The sequence below is a fragment of the Schistocerca piceifrons genome, chromosome 1, assembly GCF_021461385.2.
Source record: "Schistocerca piceifrons isolate TAMUIC-IGC-003096 chromosome 1, iqSchPice1.1, whole genome shotgun sequence".
NCBI lineage: Eukaryota > Metazoa > Arthropoda > Insecta > Orthoptera > Acrididae > Schistocerca > Schistocerca piceifrons.
This window is the reverse complement of record NC_060138.1, coordinates 1,212,179,111-1,212,191,484: the sequence shown is the minus strand read 5'-3', so window position 1 is coordinate 1,212,191,484 and position 12,374 is coordinate 1,212,179,111.

Below are 12,374 nucleotides of genomic sequence, written 5' to 3'. Positions count from 1 at the left end.
GCTACCGCACGACCACGAGCTGCGGGCTTGATGTGTTTCATAACGGCTGTGTCTGTTCGTCTGAACATGCATGCACGTCCAAAAGAATCAGAATAACACAGGCGCTGCATTGTCGTGTCGCTGTCTTCAGTGAAAGTGAAAAAAGGTCACGCTACCTGTCCGGTGGAATCAACAGTCTAGTTAGTACTGATTATGAACTGAAAATAAACCGAAGAAAGTCGAAATTAATGAGCAATAGCAGAAATGCAATTGGAAATAAATTAACATCAAAATCTATGACGACGAAGTAGAGGAAACTATAGATTTCTGCTGTATTGGAAACCAAATAACACATGACACACATAACAAGTAGGCAGTAAGAAGAAAAGAGGGCATTCCTGGGCAAAAAACGGCCTTAATCTGAGGAACAAATTTCTGAGAATATAAGTTTCGTGTGCGTCATTGTATGGTACTGAATCATGGATTGCGTGAAAACCGTAAAAGTAGAGAATCGAAGTGTTTGAGATGTAATGTTGCTCCAAGATGTTGAAAATTGGGTGGACTGATAAGAAATGGCACGAGTGGTATTCTGCAGAATCGCCGAAGAAAGGAATATATAGAAAACATTGACAAGGAGAAGGGATTTGTGTTAAGTTATCAAGGCATAGCTTACAAGGTACTAAAGGGAGCTATAAGGTTCAAAACGACAGTTGAGATAGAGATTGGAATAACTCCAACAGATAACTGAGGGCATATAATCCTAAAGAAAGCAGGTGTTGACAGATGAGAAAATTACCGAACTATCAGTTTAATAAGTCACAGCTGCAAAATACTGAAGCGAATTTTTTACAGACGAATGGAAAAACTGGTAGGAGCCGACCTCGGAGAGGATCGGTTTGGATTCCGTAGAAATGTCGGAACACGTGAGGCAACACTGACCCTACAACTTATCTTAGAAGAAAGATTAAGGAAAGGAAAACCTACGTTTGTAGCATTTGTAGACTTAGAGAAAGTTTTTGACAATTTTGCCTGGAATACTCTCTTTCAGGGAACGAAAGGCTATTTACAATTTGTACAGAAACCAGATGGCAGTAATAAGAGTTGACGGGCACGAAAGGGAAGCAGTGGTTGGGAAGGGAGTGAGACAGGGTTGTAGCCTCTCCCCCATGTTATTCAATCTGTATATTACGCAGGCAGTAAAGGAAACAAAAGAAAAGTTCGGAGTAGGTATTAAAATCCATGGAGGAGAAACAAAATTTTTGAGGTTAAAAAAAAAAAAATGATTCAAATGGCTCTGAGCACTATGGGACTTAACTTCTGAGGTCATCAGTCCCCTAGAACTTAGAACTACTTAAACCTAACTAACCTAAGGACAGCACACACATCCATCCCCAAGGCAGGATTCGAACCCGCGACCGTAGCGGTCGCACGGTTCCAGACTGTAGCGCCTAGAACCGCTTGGCCACTTAGGCCGGCTTTTGAGGTTCGCCGATGACACTGTAATTCTGTCAGAGACAGGAAAGGACCTGGAAGAGCAGCTGAATGGAATAGACAGTGTCTTGAAAGGAGTATATAAGATGAACAACAACAAAAGCAAAACGAGGGTAATGGAATGTAGTCGAATTAAGTCGGGTGATGTTGCCGGAATTAGATTAGGAAATGAGTCACTTAAAGTAGTAAAGGAAGTTTGCTATTTGGGGAGCAAAATAACTGATGACGGTCGAAGAGAGAGGGTATAAAATGTAGACTGGCAATGGCAAGGAAGACGTTTCTAAAGAAGAGAATTTTTTTAAATCGAGTATAAATTTAGATGTCAGGAAGTCGTTTCTGAAAGCATTTGTATGGAGTATAGTGATGTATGGAAGTGAAACATGGACGATAAATAGTTTGAACAAGAAGAGAATAGAAGCTTTCGAAATGTGGTGCTACATAAGAATGCTGAAGATTAGATGGGTAGATCACATAACTAATGAGGAGGTATTGAATAGAATTGGGGACAAGAGGAGTTTGTGGCAGAACTTGACAAGAAGAAGGGACCGGTTGGTAGGACATGTTCTGAGGCATCAGGGGATCACAAATTTAGCATTGGAGGACAGCGTGGAGGGTAAAAATCGTAGAGGGAGAACAAGAGATAAATACACTAAACAGATTCCAAAGTTTGTAGGGTGCAGTAGGTACTGGGAGATGAAGAAACTTGCATAGGATAGAGTAGCATGGAGAGTTGCATCTAACCAGTGTCAGGACTGAAGACCACAACAACAACAACAACAATAATGGTGAAAGTGAGATGAAAAGTTTGGCACAGGAGAGCGCAGCGTTCTTACTGCAACCGTAGGCTTGCAGCTGCGAAAACGGAAGAAACTAGGGTACGAACAATGTCGCTGCCATACTCTGAGCCCACCACATATCGCTGCAGCGACGGGATAGATTAAGCTTCAGTTCAACAGTCCAATAGGTGTGGTAGGGTCCGACGCGAAACTGGTATCGGAGACATAGGGGCCAAAAAGGGCGAGTGTCATTGCCAGCCGCTCGCCGCTCAGTGTTGTCGGCACGGTCGGGGACTCTTTCTACAGGTGAAAATGGGACTTCTGCAACTGGTGGCTGTCGGACGCCTGTTGCTCCAACTCAAGTTGCGCCTCAAGCTTGTTGTCATATGTGGTGGGCGCAGAGTCAATGATGAAGCATTTTAAAGCAACCCCTTCACAGACCGACGAGTAGGCTAACCCCGCCTCTTCCCCACCGTCCTCACCCTCCACCCCCACTCAGCTGATTATCAGGTCACCAGTCCATCTGACTGCGCGAGGACACACTGTGACTGCATGACGGACAGTACCTATGCCCATGTGGGTGGCAGATTTCACTATGACAAAACAGAACGGAAAATGGCAGAGTGATGGGTGGCGAGTAGCAGTTGGGGCTCGCAATGGCAGCGATCCCGGACCATCAACCAGACCACGATAAAGTCTTCTACACAGAGGGAAATGGATCGTGGGAGACCAGCTCGGTACCATGGTGGGTGAGGTGGGGGGGGGGGGCGGGGAGGAGAAAGTAGAGTAGGGTAGACCTATAAATGGACAGCTTTAATGTAGGATTTATTAGTTGGTGTTATTGGGTTGTGTTGGGGGAGGAGACCAAACTGCAAGGTCTCATCGGATTAGGGAAGGATGGGTACGGAAGTTGGCCGTGCACTTTTCAAAGGAACCATTCCAGCATTTGCCTGAAGAGATTTAGGGAATTCACGGAAAACCTAAATCAGGATGGCCGGACGTGAGATTGAACCGTCGTCCTCCCGAATGCGAGTCCAATGTGCTAACCACTGCACCACCTCGTTCGGTGATTTATTAGTCTCAACCTACTCTGTCTGGGAGGCACGGCCACAAGGATGGCAGTCTTTGATGGTTAATCGGGCACTGAAAATGGGGCAAAACACACCCTAAACTGTCGCAGCTAGCATTTCTAGCAATGTCACACGAGGTGCTTGTGTTAGCCGTTACTTGAAACATCTGGAGTGCTCTAACACCACTGAAGCCCTGTAGTCCACTCTAGTATATTACCACATGCACAAACCAAAACTGCTGAGCCCATATAAACGTATGTGTGTAGCTACGAGGGCTGAACTCTCTAAGTTTGTCGCCGGACATGTCACAGGTTCGTTTGGAGTCTTCATTGTGGTTATTTATTGCGACACATTATTGTAGTCCACTACCATTCTTCCGTATATAGTGCAGTATGCAAATAAACGGCCCTCAGAATTATTATGCTGTTCCTCTGGCAAAAAGTCATAATGAACCGTTGCGCGATCGATAGGTGAGATTGGGAATGTGAAACAATTCGCTCGTGGTAAGGCGGCCATGTTGGAACTTTGATGGCTGGTACAAATTCTGCAGCTAACAGTCACTGTCTCTGAGCAGCGATAGAAGCACGAGATACTCAGGAGGGTTCCTGGATCCCTTATCATCGCGGTTGCGACCGACTGCAAACTTCGGACGTGTGGGGTACGTAACGAGAGAAGAAGAGTGTTGTGTGCTTCGGCGACCGACCGGACCTGGAGGCGGATGGCCGACCGCAGCTGTGTTGAAGTTGTGTGTTGGATCAATGATGTCCTTCCTGGATCGTTGAACAGATGTGTCTGGTGAGCGTCTGATTTGGTTTATCGGATGCCAGTGAGCCGAACATCGGCAGTAACCATTACTATAATTGCTATTTCCTGTACCAATACTGTGACTGGAAATTTGTGCTAAGTTCCTATGGGACCAAACTGCTGACATCATTGGTCCCTAGGCTTACCCATACTTAATCTAAAGTAAACTACACTACTGGTCATTATTAATTGCTCAACCAAGAATAAATGCAGATGATATTATACTAGAAGTGACATGTGATTACATTTTCACGCAATTTGAGTGCATAGATCCTGAGAAATCAGTACCAAGAACAACCACCTCTGGCCGTAATAACGGCCTTGATACGCCTGGGCATTGAGTTAAACAAAACTTGAATGACGTGTACAGGTACAGCTGCCCATGCAGTTTCAACACGATACCACAGTTCATCAAGAGTAGTGACTGGCGTATTGTGACGAGCCAGTTGCTCGGCCACCATTGACCAGACGTTTTCAATTGGTGAGAGATCTAGAGAATGTGCTGGCCAGGGCAGCAGTCGAACATTTTCTGTATTCAGAAAGGCCCGTACAGGACTTGCAACACGCGGTCGTGCATTATCCTGCTGAAATGTAGGGTTTCACAGGGATCGATTGAAGGGTAGAGCCACGGGTCGTAACACATCTGAAATGTAACGTCCACTGTTCAAAGTGCCGTCAATGCGAACAAGAGGTGACCGAGACGTATAACCAATTGCACCCTATACCATCACGCCGGGTGATACGCCAGTATCGCGATGACGAATACACGCTTCAAATGTGCATTCACTGCGATGTCGCCAAACACGGATGCGGCCATCATGATGCTGTAAACAGAACCTGGATTCATCCGAAAAAATGACGTTTTGCCATTCGTGCACCTATGTTCGTCGTTGAGTACACCATCGCAGACGCTCCTGTCTGTGATGCAGCGTCAAGGGTAACTACAGCCATGGTCTCCGAGTTGATAGTCCATGCTGCTGCAAACGTCCTCGAACTATTTGTGGAGATGGTTGTTGTCTTGCAAACGTCCCCATCTGTTGACCCAGGGATCGAGACGTGGCTGCACTATCCGTTACAGCCACGCGGATAAGATGCCTGTCATCTCGACTGCTAGTGATACGAGGCCGTTGGGATCCAGCACGACGTTCCGTATTACCGTCCTGAACCCACCGATTCCTTATTCTGCTAACAGTTATTAGATCTCGACCAACGCGAGCAGCAATGTTGCGATACAATAAACCGCACTCGCCATAGGCTACAATCCGACCTTTATCAAAGTCTGAAACGTGACGGTACGCATTTCTCCTCCTTACACGAGGCATCACAACAACGTGTCACCAGACAACGCTGGTCAACTGCTGTTTGTGTATGAGAAATCGGTTGGATACTTTCCTCATGTCAGCACGTTGTAGGTGTTGCCACCGGCGCCAACCTTGTGTGAATGCTCTGAAAAGCTAATCATTTGCATATCACAGCATGTTCTTCCTGACTGTTAAATTTCGCGTCTGTAGCACATCTTCGTGGTGTAGCTATTTTAATGGCCCATTCTGTAACTTTTGCTAAGGACAACACACACACCGCCAGCCGGGGTGGCCGAGCGGTTGTATGCGCTACAGTCTGGAACCGCGCGACCGCTACGGTCGCAGGTTCGAATCCTGCCTCGGGCATGGATGTGTGTGATGTCCTTAGGTTAGTTCGGTTTAAGTAGTTCTAAGTTGTAGGGGACTGATGACCCCAGAAGTTAAGTCGCATAGTGCTCAGACCCAACACACACACTAATGGGCTCTTATAAAACTACTGAATTTGGTTATTTAACGCTGCAATCTTAGTGCTTTTTCCAAGCTCGGTCCCAACTTTCTTGTTGGCCTCTGTAAGGCGTTGGATTTGTTGCGGCGAGAATTCATATATTACGTGGGTTCGTTTCCTCTGCCATGTCTTGTATGTACTAGTACTGGAGTGCACTGTTTCATCTGTTCTCTTTTTGGGTGTTTATAATTCTAAGTTTGTAAGGTAGGGGCTCCTTAATCATAAATGTTAAATCTCTCTTAGTGTACACATTATTTCGCGTTTGTTACTACTATCTTATACTTGGTTCTAATGTTACTCAAAAGCTTATGTCCTATTTGCTGTTAGACGGGTTCGTTAGCCAGCCGAAGGCGTTAGCTTCGGGTTTAGTGCTCTGATCCGTGTGGCGACCACTTGTTTATCCACCACCCACAAGGCGCGAGTTTGGTACAATTTGTGGTTGGCAGTCGAACTTCCTGCACGATAACTGTATTAGAAACTGTGTTTATGTTTTGGCCGCCTTAAAAGTGTCATTGATTTGACTCTGCCCTCACTGAAAGTTTATTTACTTGCTTTTTGTGTTGCTGTAGTTCTGACTGTCATGAGGCGGCTTTCGATCTGCATAGACGCCCGGTGCATTTCCTGTACTAAATTCTGCATTTCTACCATTTGTGTTTGTTTTGGTGGGACTTGAATGAAATGTGCCTGGTTGACAGTGCAGGTGCAGCGTCCAAAAGCTACGTTCCGCTGAGCGGCCACCTGCACCACATAGTCTTTCCAAATGGTTCAAATGGCTCTGAGCACTATGGGACTCAACATCTGTAGTCATCAGTCCCCTAGAACTTAGAACTACTTAAACCTAACTAACCTAAGGACATCACACACATCCATGCCCGAGGCAGGATTCGAACCTGCGACCGTAGCAGTCGTGCGGTTCCGGACTGAGCGCCTAGAACCGCTAGACCACCGCGGCCAGTCTTTTCAAGTCCACTAGGCTTTGCCAAGATTGGTTTGTACAGCATGTCCATGTATTTATTTGTGTCTTAATCAGCGCGAGCTTACTACAGCTGTCCTTTTAGTTGTTTTTTTTTTATTTCTAGCTCAAGTAAATTGTTGATGTGTTAACCGGCTAATTTGCCTATTGAGTAATTTGTTAACTTAAATGTGTTTATGCAAGTGTGGCTCGGCCAACTGAATGGTTATTAATCTTTCTTCTTGTATGCACCGTTGGTTTTCTGAACTTCCTAAACGCTAGGAGATTCAATACCTGATAACTTGCTGCAGGCTTTCGCTGACTATTTGTACCACCCAGGACGCAATATTTAACATCAGTTTTGTCTGGTTATTTCTCTTGCATCTTTTGCGCACCTCCCTTACCCGGAGGCCTACGAATCTTCTTATATGGTGCTTATTTGCGGGTTCATGCCTCTATATTGGATTGTAAATCTTCAACTTCCCTTTCGATAAAGAGTTTTTAAATATTTTAGTGCTAGTACAGTTTTATGATTGTAAATTATTCTGTTTCTTAATAGCCAATGCCACTGGAGGTGTGTTTCCTTTAGATGTTTATTATAACTTATGTATTCTGCTAAAATTGTGAGAAAATTTACAACACGAATGACGTTCAGTCTCCCTTTGGTCCTGTCCTTCCTACCACAGCCACTTGTTCATGCATTGTAGCAGCTAGGGACGATCGAATGTGTTTCACAATGAGATAGGTTTCGCCAGGTCCGTTTGGCTTGGCAGCCACCGATCGCGTACCCGACTTCTGGCCACTGTAGTATACGTGGCGCCTTAACAGTACCTTCAGGCTCGACATCTTCTGCTGCGTATCGCGTGGCAGTTTGAGCATATGAGGCCAGAAGCACAACCCAAAAATCTCTTGTGGCCACCAGAAGTACCCGTGGCGCATCAATAATTCAGTCCGTCTTGCTTGTTCCGTAACTTTGGGCAAAGGGCTGGCCAACCGAGACCCACTTAATGTCCTATTTTGTGGATCGTTTGGTGCTGATATGCGAGTCCAGCCACCTCCCGGTTTATCCAGCGTGCTCCTAATATTTTTATCCAGTCGCAGATAAAGTACCATTTGTTCATACGATTCGTGACACTTCTCCATTGTAGATGCAACAGGGCATAAATTTTAGTGTCTCATAGCCGTCGCTGCTAAATACAGCTCCCAGTGCAGTAATAATTACGATGTCTAATGTCGTAGGTTTACTGTGGGACCAAAGAGTAAAAAATTGAGGTTTGTGGGTAGTTAGCAGATAGTTTTGTTCCACGTAAGAATCCATGCTGTAACGGCCATTCAAATGTGATGCATTTGCAACATCCCTCAAGTATGTGGCGGTCGACGGCATCAAATAATGATATCGAAACATTTTACATCCACTTCAAGACACGCCTGACTTTACCACACGAACTGAGATTACCATGGTGATGGGCGATTTCAGTGCCAAGGTAGTACATGTCGGCGCTATGATGTAGTAGGTTACTTTGGTTTAGGATCTGGCAGTTTTCAGTTGCCTCTACGTCGTCTCTACACATGCACCTCAAACATATTCAAACATTTCAGGAACCAAATTGACATAGTTGTAAATGAACGATTTAAAAATTCCATGAAAAGTGTGAAGCTAGCTCTTATCACAACCTTTTTCTAGTCACCGTGAATATGCACATGAAAAGCAATGTCCCCACTACAACGAAGCATCTACACTACGATCAGCCGGTCGGAGTGGCCGTGCGGTTCTAGGCCCTACAGTCTGGAGCCGCGTGACGGCTACGGTCGCAGGTTCGAATCCTGCTTTGGGCATGGATGTATGTGATGTCCTTAGGTTAGTTGGGTTTAAGCAGTTCTAAGTTCTAGGGGACTGATGACCACAGCAGTTAAGTCCCATAGTGCTCAGAGCCATTTGAACCATTTACACTGCGATCCATGAATTCCAGCATCCAGTACTGAGGAACGAAGTTCAAACTACATTGCGTACAAAGCTAGGTTTCATCCAGTCCAACATATATGTAAATAACATCGAAGACGCCTGGGAGCAAGTCAGGTCCGTAGTGAATGAAGTGAGCCAAGAGAACGTAAAGGACACATCGATTAAGAATCGAAAGCGTTGAATAACACGTGAAATTCTGCAACTGATCGATCGCAGAAGATTGAAGACAAGAACCTGACGTCGTACAGAGAATTGCAGAAAGTTAAATGAAACGAAATGATCGTATGATATTATTGGGCAGGAGACTCCCTTCGGGGCTATTCGGCCACCTGCTGCATGTCTCTCTATTTGAGCCACTTCGGAAACTTGAGTGTCTTTGTGATGAAGATGACGTCCAATGATAAGGACAACACAAACACCCAGTCCCCGAGCGAAGAAAATCTCCGACCCAACGTTAATCGAACCCGGGACCCCCCTTCTCCAGTGCCTACGGCAATAATTACTACACCACGAGGAGTATAGTAATATGGAAGGAACTACGACTGTAATATATCAACATATTTCAAAGGCATGTAGAGAAATAGAGCAGCTAAGCGCAAAGCATGACTCGTTCAAAATGTACAAGAAAGTAAGCAAGCACCTGTAATTTACAACAACAGAGGAAGTGGATCCTTACCAACAAAAGACAATAACATCCCCCTTAGTACCGAAAAAATGAGTGAGTGGAAAGAATACAATGAAAATAACATCATGGTCAACAAAAGTGTTAATCATGGTATCTAGGAGAGCGATGGTATGGATATCACAAGAATAGAAGTCGAGCGTATGAGAGAAATATCAAAGAGCGAGAAGGTTCAAGTCCTGACGAAATGAACATTGAAGTACTAAAGCCACTCAAGGACGAATTTGGCATATTAATCAGTATTTTTATCAGTATCAGTGTCTTTACAGACGAATGGAAAAGCTAGTAGAAGCCAACCTAGGGGAAGATCAGTTTGGATTCCGTAGAAACACTGGAACACGTGAGGCAATACTGACCTTACGACTTATCTTAGAAGAAAGATTAAGGAAAGGCAAACCTACGTTTCTAGCATTTGTAGACTTAGAGAAAGCTTTTGACAATGTTAACTGGAATACTCTCTTTCAAATACAGGGACCGAAAGGCTATTTACAATTTGTACAGAAACCAGATGGCAGTTATAAGAGTCGAGGAACATGAAAGGGAAGCAGTGGTTGGGAAGGGAGTGAGACAGGGTTGTAGTCTATCCCCGATGTTATTCAATCTGTATATTGAGCAAGCAGTGAAGGAAACAAAAGAAAAATTCGGTGTAGGTATTAAAATCAATGGCGAAGAAATAAAAACTTTGAGGTTCGCCGATGACATTGTAATTCTGTCAGAGACAGCAAAGGACCTGGAAGAGCTGTTGAATGGAATGGACAGTGTCTTGAAAGGAGGATATAACATGAACATCAACAAAAGCAAAACGAGGATAATGGAATGTAGTTGAATTAAGTCGGGTGATGCTGAGGAAATTGGATTAGGAAATGAGACACTTAAAGTAGTAAAGGAGTTTTGCTATTTGGGGAGCAAAATAACTGATGATGGTCGAAGTAGAGAGGATATAAAATGTAGACTGGCAATGGCAAGGAAAGCGTTTCTGAAGAAGAGAAATTTGTTAACATCGAGTATAGATTTAGGTGTCAGGAAGTCATTTCTGAAAGTATTTGTATGGAGTGTAGCCATGTATGGAAGTGAAACATGGACGATAAATAGTTTGGACAAGAAGAGAATAGAAGCTTTCGAAATGTGGTGCTACAGAAGAATGCTGAAGATTAGATGGGTAGATCACATAACTAATGAGGAAGTATTGAATAGGATTGGGGAGAAGAGAAGTTTGTGGTACAACTTGACCAGAAGACGGGATCGGTTGGTAGGACATGTTCTGAGGCATCAAGGGATCACCAATTTAGTATTGGAGGGCAGCGTGGAGTTTAAAAATCGTAGAGAGAGACCAAGAGATGAATACACTAAGCAGATTCAGAAGGATGTAGACTGCAGTAGGTACTGGGAGATGAAGAAACTTGCACAGGATAGAGTAGCATGGAGAGGTGCATCAAACCAGTCTCAGGACTGAAGACCACAACAACAACAACAACAATCAGTATCTATCAAACTGAAATCATACCATATGTACCACTCCTCCAAAAAGGCCAATTAAAAATGCTGTAATGACTACAGAATGAGCTGTTTAATGAGTCATCCCCTCAAGTTATTCCGTAAAATGCTGAGTTTGAGAAAATACCGTAAATGTAAGGAGGGAAACGCTCAGTTTGGATTCAGAAGTGGTTCCGGACTCGGGAAGTGTTTCGTAAACGTCAAGTATTGATTCAAAGCTGCTTTTATTTATGCCGTGTTTAATCGATTATGAAAAAGCTTTTGAAACCATTCAGCATGCAAAGCTGATGCATATCTTAGGTGAACTGGGGCTGGATGGTTGTAGCATCCAATTGATTAGATATCTGTACTGGAACTGGAAGCGGAGTGCTATTATGATTGTCGATGGTCAGTTTTCAGAAGAGGTATCGATTATGAAAGAAGTTCGACAGGGCTGAATTCCCTCACCATTACCTCTGACGACTGTTTATGGAAAGACTTACCGACATGCCCTTGATGAAAAGTATCAAGTAATGAAGTTTCCATCAATAACTTCATTAACTTCAGATATACTCATAACACGTTGGAGAATCTGTAAGACCTATCAAACACCGTTACTGAAGACAGCTACAGTACGGTGTCACGTTTAAATGTCAAGAAAACGGTATGGACTGTTGTCAGCAGAAGTGGAGATGAAATTGATGTCACTCTTGCGCTCGGCAATGATAAGATCGAAAAGATTTCATCACACAGATACCTGCAGCGTCAAATCAACGATAATTGGGACTTCTCTTAGCAAATTCGCCGTAGAACTGAAGACGTTGTTTGCGTAAAATGAAGTGGGCCTAAGTCCTGACTAACTGCGAAATGAATGTTACATTAGTGTAGATCTAACTGTAAAAACGAAGTTGTATTAGTATATATGGATGAAAAAGTAGCTGATGAACGTACAGTTTAGAATCTCTTTAAAAGTCTATGATTATTTTGTAAGTTGTTACATTTATTGATACTCGGTTTACAAATGCCATCAGTAGGAAATCGGTTTTTCAATTTCCCCACTTCCTTGCATCACGTTGTTTGATGTCCACCATCACAGGGAATACTGAACGTATACAGAGAAGGGCAGCATGAATGGTCACAGGTTTGGTTAATACAGGAGAGAGTGTCACAAAGATACTGAAGGAACTGAAATGGTAGACTCTTGAAGACAGACGTAAACTATCCCGAGAAAGTCTACTAACAAAGTTTGAAAAAGCGTCTTTAAATGATTACACTAGAGATATACCACAACCCCCTACTTACCGTTCACATAGGGATCGTCAGGACAGGATTAGAACAATTAATGCACTCACAGAGGCATTAAAACTATCATTCTTCC